The 19,655-nt window shown below is 44.7% G+C and overlaps 1 protein-coding gene across 2 annotated transcripts in view; it reads right to left on the bottom strand.

Moving 5' to 3' along the window:
• The window catches only part of PRKCQ (protein kinase C theta), a 59,527-nt gene extending 41,143 nt beyond the window's left edge, over nucleotides 1-18,384 (bottom strand). The window contains exons 1-3 of one of the 2 annotated variants that reach the window (XM_027639827.1): nucleotides 18,140-18,384; nucleotides 15,957-16,080; nucleotides 971-1,363 (exon numbers count right to left, since the gene is read on the bottom strand). The gene's annotated coding sequence lies outside the window, so the exon portion shown is untranslated. The remainder of the gene's footprint in view (nucleotides 1-970; nucleotides 1,364-15,956; nucleotides 16,081-18,139) is intronic. The other variant, XM_027639828.1, reaches the window with a different exon arrangement.
• Between the last annotated feature and the right edge of the window lie 1,271 nt (nucleotides 18,385-19,655).

Raw genomic sequence — 19,655 nt, 5'->3', positions numbered from 1 at the left:
GTAACGTAACTCAGCCGTCGGCTTAACCACGGAGCTGAGCTCATCCCAGGGCTGGAAAACCCACAGGAGCAGCTCTGAGCACTCATGGCTTGACACCAACCGTCAGGAATTAGAACAAGAACACACAGGAGCCAAATCAGAGCTTTCCTGGCCGGGATAAGCCCTGCTGTAATTTAGGTTGAGTCACACGTTTGAGAACCCGAATGCTGTGGGATAGAAAGAGTTTTGGGAATACAAGGGTGCTGGAAGCCTGCAAGATGAATATGAAACTGTGAAATAGCTGTGTGCTATTTATATACAGCATGGAAAGGATCTCGAGCGTTCAACTGCCTGGGTGCTGACCCCTATTCATAAGTGAAGCTACAAAGAGAGAATTCAGCTCATATGAACCACACTCTATAGAGAGTAAAACAAAACCCCCCACCAATGAAACAGTACTTTGGGATAATTTTAAGCAGCTGAGAACAGAAACATATAAAATCAAGATGCCAGGAAACACTACAAAACCTTTGGGTTGGTATTCTTTGTAGGCTCTTTCAAAGCTTTCAGAGAGAAGGTTCAGTGAAACCAGAAATTATTAACTACTGCTGTAATTAATGCCCACTGTGGTGCCATCTGGGCCCAAGAACCGTGATTTACCACCCAACTTTTGTCTCAACTTCTGAGCTTGTCATTCCTGGCTTCTCTTCTACTCAATGGGGAGCAAGAGGCACTAGAAACTCAGCTGCAGATGTCTGAGTCTTGGACCACCAGAGTTAAAAGACATCAGTCCTATCACCAGCTGTTATCTGTCAAATATATTGCAATGACATATTGTTCAACAGCAAAAAGTTGAATAACTTGTGGTGTGGGATGCAGCCCAAGTCTCTTCTCTTTTTTACACATAAAAAATGCTCTATCCCTAGGGTAGCTTCTCTAGTCTCACATGGAAGAAGTTCCATATTTTTTGCTGGGAATAGTAGTTTCTTACCTGTAAATGGTATTTTCCTGACAGACAAGTTCAGTGTCTGAGAGGGGCTTCTCTTTTCATCACAGTTGTGGACAACATGAAAAGGATTTTCTCAGCTGAAGGAATGAGGAAAACTGCTCCTCTGGCTGGACTGACTTTAAAATTTGACTCTCTGTTCAAGGAGACAGAAGGCAAGACCATCCAGGAGAGAGGAAAACTGGAGAAACCAAGATGCAGCCCTTTGCTTGAGTGTCTGCTCTCTTAGCCAGCAGTGTGGAGCGATGAGTTTCCATCAGCCCCTTACACAAAAATCTGGGGCAACTGTAAAACTCAGAACAACTTTGTGTCAGTGCACGGTCAGGTAGCAGCAGGTTGTTGTTTCACTTGTGCCCTGGATAGGGTGAGATCTTCTTCCTGTTTTATAAAATGAAGACAAACAGCTACAGTTAGTGCTGGGTCTGAAACACCAACTCTCCTGGCCCAAATATTCACAAGCACTGAGCACTCACACTCCAACACTTTCTGACACACGTGGCCCATGCAGCCAACTGTAGGTGTTCTCTGAGAGAGATTCTGGCTTCCCAGGAGGTTTCCCTACCTTTTCTACCCTACATAAAGCCAATCTATACAATAAACCACAGAAGAAGACTCTCCTTCCCATTTGAGCTCCTGGGTATGTCAGCTACCAACCAGGCTGAGTTTTCAGGAAAACAGAAAATAAGTCATAAACCCTCTTGGATACTGCTCTTAAAAAAGAGGAAAACCATCAGGTTTCTGGGGGAGACAGGATGGGTGTAGTGGGTTTGTGCAGTTAAATAGCACTTCCTTTTCCCGAGAGCAACAGAAGAAGAGAAAATAATCTTGTGATTTATGTCTACTGTGTATCCCCAGGAATGATGGGTCATGGACCTCTGCATGTGGCATCACCCTCAATCAGGAAAACACCAGCACTTCTGCAGTTTACCAGAAGCTCAGGGGAAGGCAAAGCACCAGCTGGAGCTGGATACAGAAGATTAGGATGATCCTGTTCTCCTCTGGATGAGGGCCACTTGCATTTAGATTTTCAAGCACAGGCAGGCCTATAAGGAGAAGCATTTGTGGCACTGAGTGATTTATGAGTGGTCTATGGCACAAAAAGGATAAATTTTGTACCTCAACTGTCAGAAACAGAGAAATTTGATCAATTTAAGTAGGGAAAAATCTCTTCAACAGAAAGACATATATGTATATATATTTCTCCTCTCTGTGTGATGCAATTATTTAGACATTTCCTTTGTTGCAAAAAATAAGAAGCCTACTTAGTCTAAAGACAAAAGGACAAACAAATCAAAGGGTCTCTGGCAGCAGAAGAGAAATTCAAGGAGTTGCATGTTCCATCAGTGTGGAAAGCTAAAGATAGCCAAAGACTAAGGCCAACAGTCAAAACATCTGCATTGTGCCTCTAGTCACTGCTGGGCAAGAGAAGATTATAATTGTCTTCCAAATCCCTAATTTCTATATCTTTGGCTCTAGGAACCCGTTGTTCCACAGATAGGAGCAGGAGGAAGTGCAGGGGGAGCTGTAAGCATTCCCTTACCAGGACTTTCAAAATCCACCTTTCAAAACTCAGTGCTACTCAGAATTACTGATCCACATCTTTTGCACCTAAAAGCATGAGTGTTGCTAAAGGAATCCAAAGGTTTTTTGATGATTCCTCAGCCCTAAACTGTGGTCAAACTATTGGCTCAACTACTAAAGAAATAAAATTAGGGCTGAAGGTTTGAGCTGACATTCATCATGTTTCAACGAAATCAACATAGTTACAGCATAGTTAAAACTGTGAAAACATCTTGTCCTGCTAAATACTCATATCCCTGCTCCAAAAATCAAGGCTGGATGTGCTTCAAGGCACCTGTTCAGATCTGTGGATCAGCCCTCTAAGCAGTGACATTTAAAACTTCCCTTAATCTTAAATGCTGGACTACCCCTCCCTCCCCTCCAGTGCAATATTTCATTCCGGCTCTGTGCAATCAAGCACTTAATTAATAGCTTTCCCAGAGATGTTTTAATCCTTGAAGATACTCAAAAGCCATCTGGACATAGTCCTAGGCAACTAGCATCAGGTGTCCCTGTTTGGACAGAAGAGCTGGACAAGGTGACTTCCACAGGTCACTTCCAATCTCAACCAGGCTGTGGTTCTGTGAAAACATGAGTGGGACAGATCTCACCAAGACCTAGATGCCTACAGCATCTCTATTTCCATGTCAGGCAGTTAGTTACCTGGGCTCCTGAGAGAGGAAAAAAGAATAATTGGCACCCTAAGATCCATTAACATGTGATTTCCTTCCTTTGAGAGCAAAGTGGAATGCCTGGGAATGATCTGCTCACATAAAGCACCTCCACTGTAAGATCTAGTTGTGATCAGATTCCTCAAACCTCAATTAAATTTCAAAAAAATCCCTTCATTGTATCAGATCTAAAAGATTTATGCTGGGACTTCACATAAACCAGTTTATTGCACGAGATGCTCTGCAGCCCCCAGCAAATAGGTGAGAATTTTCCACCCAGCTGCAAAGCATGTAGGTTTGACACAGCCAGTGTTAGCACTGGCAAACCAACAGCTGCCCATATTAGCCTTAAAATGCAGGCTAAAGCTTGCTAAGATCAGAGTTTACTGCTGCACCAGCCTCTTGTGAGCACTCTGCCCTAGGGTGAATTTTTTCCCCCTGTCTGATAAATCAGACAGATAACCGGTTTCCTGCTTCTCTCTCACTGTCTTTCCTGAAACCACCTTGGCTTTGGTCCAAACATCTGTTTTCCAGGTCCTATCTCCAGCGTTTGCCACTACAGGACTGCTGCTTGGCTGGTATCCACAGCCACAAACAATTAAGGAACAACACAGCTCAGCTCCAGCACGGCTCACTGTAATAGCAGCAGTTTAATTTAACACCAGAAACAGCTGCAGTGGATATGGAGAGTTCTGCTTAATTTCCCAGTGGAAAGGATAGTATAAGGTATCTGAAAACTGAGATGAAATGCAGCTTTCTATAAGAGGCCACCTGCAACCTCTCCTCCAATAAAACTTTAAACACAGTGTAATTGGGGTTCAGCAATACTGCACCCAACTCTGCTGGCACAGGGGAGCTTTGCCCACTCTGGAGAATAATGCAACATATGGAAATAATTCCCAAACTATATTAGGAAGTAATAAGACCCTTAATATCCGAATCAATTATGGTTAAGGACAAAGAAAGAAGCAAGCTCCTGCTCCCACTCAGCAGGAGATCCAAGTGGAGAACAGTTGCCTTTGGTGGGATTTATGCTTTTGCCTTTAATTCAATGAAAATGGATGCTTGTATGACACAGTAAAGATGGCAATTGACTGAATGAGGGCCGAGAGGGGAAATATTTCAGGATTTGAGACGCTGTTTTCAAAACTCAATCACTCATTTTCTCGAGGTCAGGGGGAGTATTTCCAGCTCTCTCTCCTTTCTGAGGCAAAACTGTGCTTGCAAAATGAATTCATAATCTCAGGATCAGCATCACCAAGAGGGAAAGGAACGAGGAGTTATAGCTGAAGGGTATGAACTTTTCTTCACCCCCTGCAAGGCATCTCCCAGCCAAAAAGGCAGGTCTTGACCCTGCAGAGATCTGTTTGTATAGTTGGTGGAGATCTGCACATGAGTATAACACACCTCAAGGCCTTCCTGCAGATTTCAAGAGCAATCCTGAACACCAGCAGTGATGGTTGGAGTCCCTCTCTCTCTTTCCCCTGACTCCTCATATCCCACAGACCATACAGTAGAGAACTCCCCTGTGTGACTCATTTTGGGTGCCCATATAAGCTGTTATTTCCAAGAAGATCAAACCAGCCTGTTCAGGAAGGAGGAAGTTCAGAACCTCTCTGGGTGCCACCCAACATTTCTCACACTCTCCTTTTATGAGGATTTGGATCAGAAGAGGGAGAGGAAAAGGAGGGGAATTTGCACAGCCATATAATTTTCCCTGTCTACATAGTCAGCCACCCCATCTGCAACATCTCACAAAGGCAGTGGAGAGAGTGGGTGAGGAAGGGTAGGATCAAGTCTTTGATTGGATTGGTACAATACCAGACTCAGTGCAACCAAGAACCTCCCAAAACTTCCTGGAACAGCTTCATTTCAAAACAGAGGTGATGCTCTCCACCAAAACCCTTCCTCATCAACTGCAGTCATAGAGGACCCAGGCAAAGCATTTCTTCAACATGTGGAAATGAGGCTTGCAGACATTTCTGGGGCCAACGATAGGCATGGGAAATGGGGATTTCTCTTTAAAAGTCTCTGAATCTTGTGATGCTTGTTTAGAGCAAGTTGTGTGCGTTAGTAACAGGACCTGATCTCCTACATACGGGCCTACAGACATGTCTGGCTGGACTCTGCTGAGGTCATGGGTTTCTTTCTGTTGCATTTGTTGTGCACAAGGCAAGATTAGAGCCTCAGGCCTATTTTCAGATCTTAAAAAGATTTAAAGCTGTGAAAGGGATGGTGTTCATCCCACTTGGGGAATTGCAGAAAGCAGCTGCTGGGAATGCAAGTGGTCATTGCATACATCCATGGACTCTAGCATGGAATCTACAACCATTCTAGCAGATACATGTATAGCTGGGTCTTAAAAACAAGGAATTTGTGTTTTGCTATCCTTAGGACTCCTCATAACAATTGCTTTAATCCTTAAACCTAAATGCAGGCTATGTCCAAGGATATGGTTCAGCTTTTCACCCCATGTCACACTGCAGGTTCCCAATGTCTTCCAGCACAGCCCAGTGGTTGTGCAGGATTTGGGATCAGGGTACAGATTTCTCTTAAAACCAACCCTTCTTTTTTTAACTCTGCTTGACAAGTGAGTTTGCAGCTGTGTCCATTCCCTGATCTGACTGACCCCGATGGATGCAGGGCCCTGTCCTAAAGCAGGAATGATGTGGGGGATGGTATGCAGGAACTGCATTTGGCTTGGGATAATGAGACTGGGAAACTGTACCCTCGCTGCTGGTGAAGAGATTAAGGGTGGATTCACATGAATATACACAAACAACTGCAGTGCACATATGGGCCACCACCCCAACTCCCAGAATATCCAAGCAAAGAGATATAAGCACTTGTAGGGGTGCATCATGCCATCCTAAAGAAGATGTTTTAAATAGTTAAAGCCAAACTCATCCTGCGACCGCTGTCTCCTCACTATAATTACATCAACCACAAAGATGGCCAACATCAGTCTGACCACTGATGTTCTGATATCCACTGAAAAGGACCCAGATTTTAGGGTTTGAGCCAGGAGCAGATGCATTCGTGTCCAACAGTTATGACAGCTTGGAAAGGTAGGGAAATACAGCTAGGGGAGGATCCCACCCCAAAAACATTCACTGTGAAATTTGCTCTAGAAACGGAAAGACAGTCAGGAAAGACACCCCAGGAACACCCCTCAGCACTTCTTAATTTGCTCACAGAGAAGGAGACAAATTCTTATATTAAATGTATAGTCTCTTCCAGCTACGCCTTTTGTTTTCCAGTAGACAATGTGAATTTATCTCCCTCCGGAGAGGCAAGGCTTTTAAAGCCAAAACCCTTGTTATCTGTGCAAACTGGGAAGAGAAGCAGAGCAGACTCACCAAATCTCTATTTGGAATAAACCCTTTTAGGTCCTGTCCCTGCATCTAGGTCAACCCTCTTTTTTTTCTTCACATTTAGTGAATTTTTGTCATGTGTGGTCCTGAAACAAAGCAAACTTGCTCACTGGTCCCACTGGAAAAGTGGCCAATTATCCAGTTACTCGTATTTGTAAAATTTTCCCTTTTTTTTTTTTTTTTTTTTTGTTAATGTTTTGGGAGTCCAGATTATTAATTGTCAATTTTGCTTCCTTATTTTCCTGGAAAGCTTCTGGTGAATTTATTTTACTGTATCACCTCATTTCTGCAACACTTGGGCCACACAAACTGGAAAGAAATGCTGTCAAAGTAATTATCCCCACTGTACTTTTTATAAGTTAGTATTTAAAATTATCTTTTCAGGTTTTATTTGTTTTCTAACAAACACAGGCCAAACTAGAAGTGACAGTGCCTTTTTTATCAAACAATGAACAAAAGAATCTTTCAAGAGCTTTTCAAAGTAATGAGGGAAATAAAAATATCTTGAACTGAGATGTAGCTACAATATGTCTTTTCCTTTGGCCTCTTCTTCATTAGCACAGCAATTTTTGTATTTCTGTAACATTTTGGCACTAGTTCACAGATTTCTTGTCTTTTGGGGTTCTTGGTGCTTTTTTTTTAATGGCACAGGTGGTGTGTTCCTCAAATACTTCACCATGTTGTATCAGGATGGTTGTTAATGCACTGAATTTCCTGCAAGTGCCAGCACTTGCATCCATTTTTTATTTTCTTTCCCTTAAAAAGAAAAAAAAAAAGAAGTCCCAAGGAGGGGGACAGGACTAGAATGGGGGATATGAACATCCTTCCTTCTTAAGGCACAGTTTTATGCTATGATTAACCTCATTCAGCAGTAGAGATATTTAATGTCTTTGCTTAATCCAGAAATCTGCTAAAGGTATTTGGACCCTTAATTACTGAAATGTTGGGCTGGAAAAGAGCATTTCACTCACCCCTCTGCCACCCAGCAGACTGTCTGCATCATCCTTGACCTACCTGTCTGGCCATCTGTCAGGAGAGAAGCTTCTTGTGAGCCTGGTGTTAACCACATACTCCTCAAAAAACTGGGCAGATTTGTCACAGAGAAACCTCATATCTTAACTGGAGTCCACACTGGACATCCACACCTTAATTCTGTGTGACACAAAAACCTTGGGAGATGTGGTCCCTGAAGAGGGCCTGGTCTAGTGGAAGGTGGCCCTGTCCATGGTGGGGGGTTGGAACAACTTGATCTTTAAGTTCCATCCCAACCCAATCCATTCTGTGACTCTCTAATTCTATGTATTTTAGGAAACTAATTTTGATATAGGATTGTCCTGTGTTTTTCCAGAGTTTGCACTATTATTCAAGGAGCGCTGGACATTTTCTTCTGTCCGCAGCCCTCAGCTGCCTCCTCCTTGCCCTGAAATCCCCACAGGAAGTCTGCAAGAATCTCTATCCCCTTGAGCACCTGGCCCAGCTCACATTTTACAGTGAACAGTACCACAGATATCTCAGATAATTCAGCCTTCTCCACACCCTTGCAGCTTAACGTTTGTTCTGCTAAATACCTTAAAAGCAGAAATATTTGTTTTGCACAGCAGCAGCTGGCAGACCTACAGCTTCTGCCTTTATTCTCTGCTCCATCCATCTTTGCTGCCATGGCTTCACCAAAATCCCCCCCCAGTTATTATATTTGTTTGTTTCCATCAGTCTCAGGGCTCCCTGCTCCAGGTTCCCTCTCTTGTCAACACCATCACAATTCCAGTTTCTATGTCTTTCCTTCTCCTAATGCCATCTACTTAAATAAACTCTCATATATAATTTCCTCTTCTTCAGTCATACTCAGTTTGAAACTACACTTCTATTTAAGTAAAGAAGCTCTGGCTCCAGTTAGGCTGAAAGCCCTCTTCCCATTTTTAGCCTGGTGTCCTATTCTCGGTGTTGGAGCTTCGGATCGGTTCCTGAGAGCCTTTCAGTCTCCATCTCTTCATAAAACTTTCCACTCCACTCACCATTTAGCTCACATGAACTTTATCATTTATCCACCAGTTTCTTTCTGTGCTTCTGCCCTTAGTTATCTCCCTGACTGGGAGGGACAAAGGACACACAGTGGGCAGAAGAACAAAATACAAAACACAGATAAAATTCATTTTAGCTCAAAGTGCTGAGAATCAGGTTTTTGGAATGTTTCTTTGTTTTAGTTTTAAATTTAGTTTCTCTCTTTTTTTCATATAACCATATGGCTGCTTAAGCAAACCTTCATGAGTTTATCTTCACACTGTGTGAAATGTTATGTCACGAGCATGCAGACAATATCTACTTCTCTTCTTCCCAAAATTCACAGTGTTTCTCTACTAATTAGCCCTGGCTCATGCTGTTCCCTGAGCTCAGGAGGTAGCACAGAGCCTTGCATGAAGCAAACAAATGTTCAGTCCATCCTACACTGCCCATCTCAGCATTAGTGTAGCTCACAGTCCCCAGGAACAACTTCAGCATCACTCTTGCAGCTCAGCTAAGCAGTGTAGAGCACGAGGAAGATGTGCTGTCACTCTGCACACACCACCTGCCAGAGAAAAGCTCAGTTACACACTCAGATGTCCAGGTACACTCACAAAATCCCAAACGGGGACCATCTCAAAAGCTGGTCACCTCTGGATGATGGTTTGAGTTACAGCCATAGCAGCATTTGCAAAGATACAACAGATGACTGTTTATTTTGTAGACAGATGACTTTATGTAGTGATAGGACAAGGAGGAATGCCTTTAAACTGAAAGAGTAGGTTTAGATTGGATATTAGGAAGAAAATCTTTACTGTGAGGGTGGTGAGGCCCTGGCACAAGTTGCCCAGAGAAATTGTGGCTGCCCCAGCCCTGGAAGGGTCCAAGCCCAGGTTGCATGGGGCTTGGAGCAACCTGGGATAGTGGAAGGTGTCCCTGCCCATGGCAAGGGGGCTGCAACTGGGTTGTCTTTGAGGTCCCTCCCAACCCAAACCATACTATGATTCTATTTTAGACAAATGAAGTCTCTTTATTATGATCAGAAAAGCAAGGATTGACTAAAGAAATAAAGGCAGTGCTTGGCTCTAGAGATGACAAAGGTTATAATCAGTTACCATCCTTTCCTCACCACACACAAAAAGAAGAAAGACCCTTCCTCTAATATGACAGCATAGCTGGTGTCTAACCTAGAACTGCAGAACTAGAGAGTTTGTGCACGTGGGAGCTGTGCCATGAAGAGGAGTAATGGTGGCTACCAGGACTTCAGGAAGCAGAGATGGCATTCCCTGAAGGATTGAACTCAGAGGCTTACATCACTCCTGTATCCAGAGATCATTCAGTTAACACCACATCCTCATCTAACATTCCACTGCCCCTCTGCCTCATCCACCTCCACATCCTCCCTCCAAGTGATTATCAAGAGAGGTCCACACTCATACGGGACAGTAGCTGGTGATGCTTCTATTAATGGGGTCCCCTGCCTAAAAAGGACCACATTCCCCAGGAACCACCCTATGGCAACTTCTCCCACAGAGATAGACCCATCTACTGATCCTGACACACTGGAGGCTTCTTCCCTCCCCTCTTTACCCAAACAAACCAATTCCTGACATCTAACTTTAGAAATTCACTCTCCTACCTACTCTGTATACATTTGCATATGGACTGTTCACCCCAGGCTCTCTTCATGAACAGCAGAAAGAAAGAGACCTGCTGGGTTTTCAATTTCCATTATCTCTGTGGAGCTGACTAAAATGGGTCAAATGCTTGGTGACCTCAAATGCCTCTTTCTCCCCACTGCTGGTTCAGGTGGAGATGTCTGTCTGGCATTTCAGCTTCTGAGACAAGAGGGGATGGCTACCAGATGGGGTGTCTCACCTGCCAGAAGCTGGGTAAATTCAGATCTACTTATGGGTCTTTTTTCTGCATTGAGACCCCCATGAACTAACACATGTATTGCAGATAGAGACACATAAGCTGAGGACTCTTGTCTGCAGGTTTGGCAAAGGACAACAGACTCTGAATCAAAATGCACTGAAACCTTTATTTACTTTCTGTGGGGCTTGAAACTGGTCTATAAATAAGGCAGAAGGACAATGCTAACAGCTAGGAACTGGAAAAACTGACATAATTGAATTTTCTAATGATGAGATTTGGTAAAAGCACCATCCTTTCCAATGTCACTGGAAAATACCTGGCAAAGAATCACCTTACTTTGATGGGAGGGAAAGGGAGAAACTGAGCTGTTTGGAGGAGTCCTTGTCTATTTTATTTGCTCAAACATTTTAATAACAATATCTGTAGCTGCCCTGACATCCTCCCCTTGTATGAGGGGGAGGAGGGACAGGGGAGATGAAAACGGAAGGTGGAGGATGCACATTCTTTACTATTACACCAAAGTTACAAATCAAAACATAAATAGCAAGTGTTACTGTAAGAGTGGAAGGGGAAAACCTGAGTAAATTCAGCTCTCAACACGTGCACAGTCCTTCAAGACAAACAACAGTGACTTCCACAACAGCATTTGTCTCTCTGGTTTCTGTAGATACATAGGGTACGACCTTGTCTAATTTCCATTCACAAGTCAGAACAGATCTCTATAAGCCTCAGCTGCTCTTTCTGTTCTCGAGATATCAACCCCAAAATACCTCCCTTTTCACTCAGATTCTCCTCCCACCACAACTATCACTTGTGCTGCTGATTTACATGAGAAAGAGAAGCGGCCTCACCAGCACTTAGAAACTCCGCAGCAAAATCAAATGACCACGTCGAAAACCTCCTCAGAACAGTAAACTTGGACCCAAGTGAAAAATTAATCATATGTAACTTAGTTTTCAAACAAAACAGAGGTTAAACTTCTGCTCCCTCTACACTTGCAGAAGCCAGGAGCCAGGCTTATGGGGATTTATGGCACTAGGTGATCCCAAAGCTCGGCCTCTTTGTCAGTGTGGTGGCTGGGATGTCCCTGAGCAGCCCTTTGGATTTTTATTTGCTCTTTATAAAATCACAGGGTCATTAAAAGACCAGCTTGAGTTAGGACTTCACTTGTACCAAGGCAAAGCTGCAACAAGCCTGCACAGTTCAGGGAAGTTACTCCAGCCTTCTGTGAGTGTGTTTGACCTCTTTCCTCATCCCTGGAAGTGTTCAAGGCCAGGCTGGATGGGGCTCTGAGCAACCTGGTCTAGAGGGTGTCCCTGCCCATGGCAGAGGACTGGAACCAGATAATTTTAAGATCCCTTCCAAGCCAAACCATTCTGGCATTCAATGATTCTATGACAATTCTGCTGCCACTAGCAATTCTCTCTCTCTTTTTCTCTTACCTGGGCAGTTTATTTAGGTTACAGGTTAAATTTGGCTCCTCAGACAGTCGTTTAGCCCAGGTGAAGCTGATGTGTATTTGAGCCCAAAGAAAGAACTGCCTCTGAACTGAGTTACTGCATCAATGAGGACAGACAGGGACAAAGTATTCACTACTAAACCAAGCAAAACTCACTCTCAGTCCAAAGTTAGGAGTGCATCTGTCAGAAGGGTTCTTTTCCCACAAAAACCAGCATAACTTCACAAAACAACGAGTCAGCCAAAGCCCTACAGCCATTCTACTGTGAGAACACACCCTCTTTCACCCTCAATCCCTGCATCCCTGAGATGAGCTACTCCAAATCCACACTCTCAGCAAATGTGTGCATTTACAGTGGTGTGACAGCCCTTCTGCTTAGTGGGATGGACTGGGTTTATTTGCTTTTCCAGAAAACATGTGGTGCAATGACATATGAGGCAGGAACTGCATTTCCTGGCCTGGGTGGGTGGCTGCTCTGCATTGAAATATCTCAGTGTCACAAGAGAAGAGGAATCTGTCTTTGACTTAGAGCTGTTGTTTGGGGTTTAAATTGTCTGCTGTACTGTTCCTGGATCTTTCTAATGCCTCACACTTCACAGAATCATAGAATTGTCTGGGTTGGAAGGGACCTTAAAGTCTAGTTCCAACTCCCTGCCATGGGCAGGGACACCTTCCACTAGACCAGGTTGCTCATGGACACCGCACTGAGCCCCTTGTTGCTTCATCAAGTGTAACTTCACCACCAGAGCCCTTCAGCACAAAGTGATAGACCTAATCACAGCTGAATCTATACCTTAACCATTCACCTTTCTGCAGTAGGGAGGCCTGTACTGGCTGTCCCCAGTCCCACACACACCCTGTCACCATATACCTGTCTATCTTCTACCCACCTCATTGCAACCAGTGCCTTCTCAGGCTTTTCTGTGTCCTCAGTCTTTTTCCTGCCCCAGATTGCCATCCTGATGAGGTCTAACCCACCTTCTCAGCTCAGTGAACCACTTCTACAAGCACACTCACATCTTGTCCCGTGTTACTACTAGCATCTGGAATAACCTTTTCAAACCAGTTTCTAACGTCATTTTCCTTCCTATCTAAATGATAAAACCTTGCATGTGCAGCAGGTGTTGAGCTGGTGCTTTTTGTTGCCATAGAAAACTCTGTTCAACATATCTGATAAAGAATCACTTTTTCAACTAAAAAATATGCACATTTTCTGAAGAAAAGGGATGGGTTTTGCTAGAGGGTCCGAAAGGTTTTGATACAGCTGACCTATCATAACGGCTCATGGAAACTATAGATAAGGTTCCCTCATACCCTCATTTTTTCTGTCAACCAGATTTATCCACATTTAGACACTGAGGATAGATCCAACACCTTTTTGCACCACATGAAGGAGTCACGTTGCATCTTGGAAGCACCAGGAAACAACTGAGTGCAAATGCACTTATCATCTTTAACTAAATTCCTACGACACACAATAACAGCACACAGAATGGAAACATCTTTGTTGTGGACCAAAATATTTCCACGAAAAAACTTAAAAAGCTCTGAACATCATCTGTGTTTTGGAAAGACAAAACACCTTTATTTTTCTTGTCCTCTAAAGCCAATTGAATCTGTAACCCTGATGCTTCCAGCTTAAACCCTGCTCTTCTAACACCCTACCTGGGAACATGTCACTATGCCCATGAAGGGCTATGATCTTGCTGCACACAAGGTTGCAAGACTTCCTTCTTCTTTCCATCTCCTTCTTTCACCTTTTCTACTTCTATGGGTACCATGGTTTTGCTACTTTTGCTTTCACTTATTTTTATATGCATTTTAAGCACCTTAGGATCAACTTGTTTTTATATATTCATGTGCTTTCTCATCCTCAGATCCTGGTCAGGGTAGTCATATTTATGGAGATGGTCCTCCTACTGTCATGTTTGCTCATAATTACGATGTGCTAAGAACAGAAGATTTTTAATGTCATCTTTGGAGTCCTTTACATACAATGGAAGATGTTCCAACAGTCTCCTACAGATGTCATATCAAATACTTTCCTTTAACTGTCCATGGTCTGTCAACTGTGAATGGAAACTGAAATTTTCATTGTTGTAGATGCCTTGTCTATGCCAGGAGATGATTTCAATGCAGCAATACTCTGGCAAATAAATACATATTTCTCATTAAAACAAAAAAGACACTTCCTATAATTGCTTTTCCTGTTTTTCTAGTTAATAGTCAGTGGAGTGTCAAACACTTGTAGGTTAAAACACTTGGCCACACAGGAAAAGCACTGCAGGGGACACAGCATCAAGTGCTCATATAATGAATTCCACCCACCAGTCCCTCCCTCTTCACTGACCTGGCAGGGTTAGGATGCCCTAAAATGGTCTCAATATTAGGACTCCCTTCACTTTCCCAATGAAATGGCAAGTTCAGTAGATGTAATTGAAGTCACAGGAGCAACAGAGTCAGGTTGATTATGAAACATGGGTGGCCATGAGATTCATGATGTCCCTGTTCTCACTCATTTATCAACTGGAAATTATTGTGTCTTTTAGGGTTGGTATTTCCTATGTACATGATCTGACTACACTGTATCCCCAGGAGATAAGTGAGACATTTGTCCTTGACAACGATAAGGAAAAAGGGACACACTTCTTTTGAATGAATGCCAAGCAAATTAAATGATACAATAATTGGGGCACTTGTTTACTGAGAAACAATCCAGCCCCAGATAGGTAGAATGTGATGTGGAAATGGCTACTAACAAAAACCCCAGAAAAATGTTACATACAGGTTATCATTTGTACATCTCGGGTCTCTTTACACCTCAGATAAATATAACGAAATTCACTTGAGAGATAACTGGTATCCTCACCACACACAACCCAGTGGTGAGAGCGAAGAGTTACAGTTGTGTGAAAGCTGCACCATTTTCTTTTCATCTCCCCCTGGTACCTCCTTTACAACTATACACTTATTCCACTCAGCATTTCTGCCCTGAAGGAGCAAATACAGCATATATTCTTACACACAGGTGAAAACAAGAATATCCCCAAATGGAATGGCACCATTCTGCCCCAGTAAGCTGCTCTGAAGCAATGATGTTACTAAAATACAAATCAGAGGAATTATCCACTGCTAAGACAGCTGGGCATAATTTGAAAAGCAATCTGGGTTCCTTCCACTCACATCATCAAAGTTAAATGTTATCTCTGCTGCTGGATGTGGTCTGGTTGGTGGTGAGAGATCAAAAAACTCCAACAGGCCTGATAAATAATAATGTTGACACAAACAAACAAAGATGCAGATAAATCACAAAATTGACACAAACAAGCAATGATGCAAAGGGCATCACTGCTACAGAGAAGGGTTTGCAGTTAATGCTGCCTTTGCCAGTGTTCTCCTTCCAGCCAGGCCAACAACCAGGAGCCAGGCACAAGTGGAGGCAAACAGAGAACGACACCGCGGAATGGAAACAAACTGTCACTGGTGCCCACAGGCTGCCTTCTGATGTCAATCACAAACACGATCCAAACGTCTCTGTGTGAGAACAGGCACAGAGCACGTGAGCAGCCCTGTCAGGGAGCTGTGCATGCTGAGCTGCAGGTACCTGTGACTGCAGAACCCAGGCTCTAGTTACTGCTATAGTTGATTTCACACACAAAGGTGTTGGATGTTTGTACTCCTGTATTGACTTTCTCTTCCCTTCCTATTTTAAACATCACTTTCTCAATGCTTAGGCAAAGAACAACACTCTGCTTACACAAATCCTGGCTCCAGCAAAATGGGAAGCAACAGCAGAATTTGCAGCCAAGTGTTTTAATTTGATCCATAAACATAAAAAGCCAAGAGCAGAGCAGCTCTCCTAACAAAGCCCTGGAAGGTGGTCTATATTTCACCTCCCTCCCAGGCTGCTGCAGAGCTCTTTGCAATTAAACCCAGACAATAAGAGAAGAAACCAAAAAGTTGCCATCAGAAGTTATATTCACCATATCACTTCCTGCAGAACAAAAGTGGGAGGATATACAAAGACTAACCTGGAAAAGATCCCAAGGGGAATCTAAGCTGCTGCTCTTGTTCTCTCCATCCCTCCTTCCTCATCTCTCCCTCTAAGCCTTTCCTTTGAGCCTCTCCACCTCTGATGGGATAGTGAGGCTGGACCTGTGAGAAGCTCTGAGAGTCAATCAATTGATTTTCTTTGAAAGACAACACACCTGAGGCAGTTAAAAAAAAAAAAAAAAAAAGAGCTCCACTCTGGCAATGTCATAACCCTCTGCTCACAGCTCTCCTAGATGTGAAAAAACATGAAAAGGTTTCCCCAGCGTAGCAATGACTACAAAACCAGCCAGGGCACAGGTGGCTGCTGAGCTGCAGGATGGAGATTCAGGAGGGACATCTGAATCTTTAATAGGGTTTTGAGAAAAATCCAAAAAGACTTGTAGAAGTGGAGAGAAAGTCTAACTAAACTCTGTGTTGCCCATACCACTGCAACTGTGGCATCATCTTAAATCAGGGAGTCTTTCCAGACCAAAACCTCTGCACAGGCTGAGCATAACTTGCTTCATTCATCATGTGTCCTCACAGGGACTGGCTAAAAAGTCATGTGAGGGAAATGAGGAGGTCAGCATGGCTCAGGGAGCCTTGGCAAGTGAAGGCTGGTAGACATCAAAGTCTCATGTCCAGCCTACACACCAAAAAAGAGACAGAGGCAACAACATGGAGCCCACACTGGGATTTCGATTCAACTCTGATGCCAAGTGTTTAGGGAACAGCAGACCCGTGAACTCCAGGAGGCCATCTGATACTTCCAGCTGAATGCAGCCCCACTCCACCACAACCAGGTGGGACAGAACCTCCTTGGAGGTGCTCTTTGCTGGTCCCTCAACTCAGCTCCCAAAGCACATTCCCCAGAAACTCGGAATGCCTGGTGGCCTCAATGGAAATGTGGAGTCCTTTCTTCAATCAAAAAGAAAAGAAACATAAAAACCCACATGTCCAGGGCCTCAAGGACTTGGCTGTTTAAAGATACAAAAGTCTGAACATTGCCCTATTCACTGCAAATAGTTCTGCTTCTCCCCCCGCCTTTTTTTTTTTTTTAATAGCAAGTTCAGTGAAACTTTATCTCTTCCTGCCCTAGTAACCCTACTAAATAATCTGCTGTTAGCATGACTCAATTGAGTGGCTCTCAGCTGCTGAAGTCGGTTTTTTTTGCTACTGTTCTTTCATCGGTGGAAATTAAAAACTCAGCCCGTAGAAAGCTTTCCCCTCCCGCTGCGAAAAGTATCACACTACTGGAGACTGAAGTACAGCAGAGAAGTCAGTTACTTGCCTTGGAGTTGCTATTAAAAAGGGTCCGATTACACCCAAGAGTGTAACTTCATTAGCATTCAATGCGCATGCAGGGAACACAGCCCAGGTTTCAAGCAGCCGGGCTGGGTCTCCGAGTCCCCTCCTTCAGAAGGAAATGCAGCTCAAACACTACGGAGCGGAGGAGGGACGGAGGGCAGCTCCTTTCTCTTTACCGCTCAAATCTGCTTTCCAACTTATCACAGCTCTTGTTTGTAAAACTTTACAAACTCGATCCAAAAATTATATATCCAGCTGCTGAGATACAACATCGCCTCTAAAGCTAGACTTCTATCTGCTGTCTCATCACATACTGTTGTAACCAAGAAACACCTACGAAGCACCACTGAACCCAGAAGGGGAAAGTATTTTCCCTCTCTATTTTCCCCAGTTTGTTCATTGAATAACACTTTGTTTACGGTCGGTTTTAATTGTGTTTCTCACTTTCCCCTCTGTTCCATGAAGGTACCCGGGAGAAATCAACAATGTTTTTTTAAAGGCAGGAAAATGTGATGGTGAAACCACAGACAATCCCTAAATGCATCAGGTGTAGAACCTGAAAGTAATTTAGACTCTTATTTAGGAAAAAAAAAAAAGTAAAATAATGAAAAAGAACTCTCTGGATAAATGTCAAGTTGTCAGGTTTAAAATATCCCACAATAGAAGAAGAACTGATGACTGGAGCAGTGTCCGGGTACAATGTAATGCCGACAGCAGCAAGCATTGCCCCAAACTTTCTCGGTGCTGCTGCATCCCACTCCGAGGGTCCCACCAGCTCCGCACTCGCCCCCGGCACATCTTCCCGCAGCACGACGCCCTGCCCGGTCCCGCCCGCGCATCCCCCGCGCATCCCGCTCCGCTCCGCCGGCGGTACCTGCTGCCCACGCAGCGCAGGGCGGCTCGGATCAGCTCGGATCAGCCCGTTTCGGCTCAGCTCGGCTCAGCTCAGTCCGGTTCGGCTCAGTTCAGCTCGGCTCGGCGCAGCCTCGTTCAGTTGAGCGCGGCTTGGCTTGAGCCTCGTCCCGTCCGGCTCTGAGAGCTCGGCTCGGTTCAGCCCAGCTTTGCTGAGCTACGCCCGGCACAGCCGACTCGGCTCAGCTCGGCATTACTCGGCTAAGCTCCTCTCGACTCGGCTCAGCTCCTCTCGGCTCAGCTCAGCTCCTCTCGGCTCAGCCCGGCTCGGCGCTGCCCGCCGCCCCCGCAGGGAACCAGCGCACCCCGGGCCGCCCGTCGCCACTGCCGGGGCTGCCCTCGCCGCCTCTTCCTCCCCTTCCTCCTCCTCCTCCTCGGCACCACCCCGCTCCGCGCCCGGCCGCAGCCCCCTCCCCGCCCCCGTGTCCCCCGGTCTCCTCTCCTGTTTGCTCCCGAAACGTACCGATCCTGAGGGTTGGAGTTGAGCATCGTGTCCAGTCCTGCACAGGACCCTGCCTTAGGATGGGACGCACGGGGTGCTCCCGTGGCTCCGGGAAACCGTGGCTGCAGAGAAATGCGCATCCAAAATAATGAAATAAGTAGGACCACCTGAATTTTTTTGCAGGCTGCAGAGCCCTGTCGTCGTGGCTAGACGGGGAGGTTTGCTGATGGGTGCACAGGGTATGTCAACAGGGAAGTTTTTCCACATTCATCTGTCTCATCCTGTTACGCTGTTGGCCTTGGGTGATTGAAACGACTCTGTTCCAGGCAAGTCCAGCCTTGGACCAGGTTGTTGTATGAAAGGCCAGGTGGAAGTGGTGCCTGTTTGGTGCATCCTGCTCGGGGCTTAAGAGTGTCAGAGATGGGGTTTGCCCAGGACATTCCCTGGGAGACCTTCTCAGCTCCTGTGGCTTCGTCCTGTGCAGTAGGATTACAGCACAGCAGTGTGATGCTGGGGCTTGTGGACAGGTGGATATGGAGCAGGAAACTGGCCTGGGAACCTGAGAGAGGAGACAGAATAAGGAAAGAGAAGCCCAGAAATGTGGGTGCCAAGGGGTTTTGGAGAAGACACTGGTAAATCCCCCCATCCTTCTGGACCACACCAGCTCTGTATGGACTTCATTGCTGCCAGCAGGCAAATAAATATGACCACATCTATAGCAAGGAGACCTAAGATGTCCTTCACTCCCCTGACATGCAGAAGACACAAGGCCACATTCAGGTATTTTCTGTGTCCCCAAAAGCTCTGGTGAAGAACCTCAAATAGTGTTTCCCTTAAGGTCAATGCGCAATTACAGGTGCAGAACATGACACCAGCCAGACCTTTTTACACCAGTAAAAGATGTTTTCTTTGAGATGACCCAAATGAGGTGTTCAGAAATTTTAGGACCTGTAAGAGTTAACTTTGAACAGGCTGGGATGGTTCTTTGAATACCATTGTGATCATTTTACCCTAGATGCTGATCTCTAAAATGTAA

The sequence above is a fragment of the Corapipo altera genome, unplaced genomic scaffold (assembly GCF_003945725.1).
Source record: "Corapipo altera isolate COAL_440 unplaced genomic scaffold, ASM394572v1 1b, whole genome shotgun sequence".
NCBI classification, from domain to species: Eukaryota; Metazoa; Chordata; class Aves; order Passeriformes; family Pipridae; genus Corapipo; species Corapipo altera.
The sequence above is the reverse complement of the archived record's forward strand: the minus strand, read 5'-3'. Positions and strand labels throughout refer to the sequence as shown.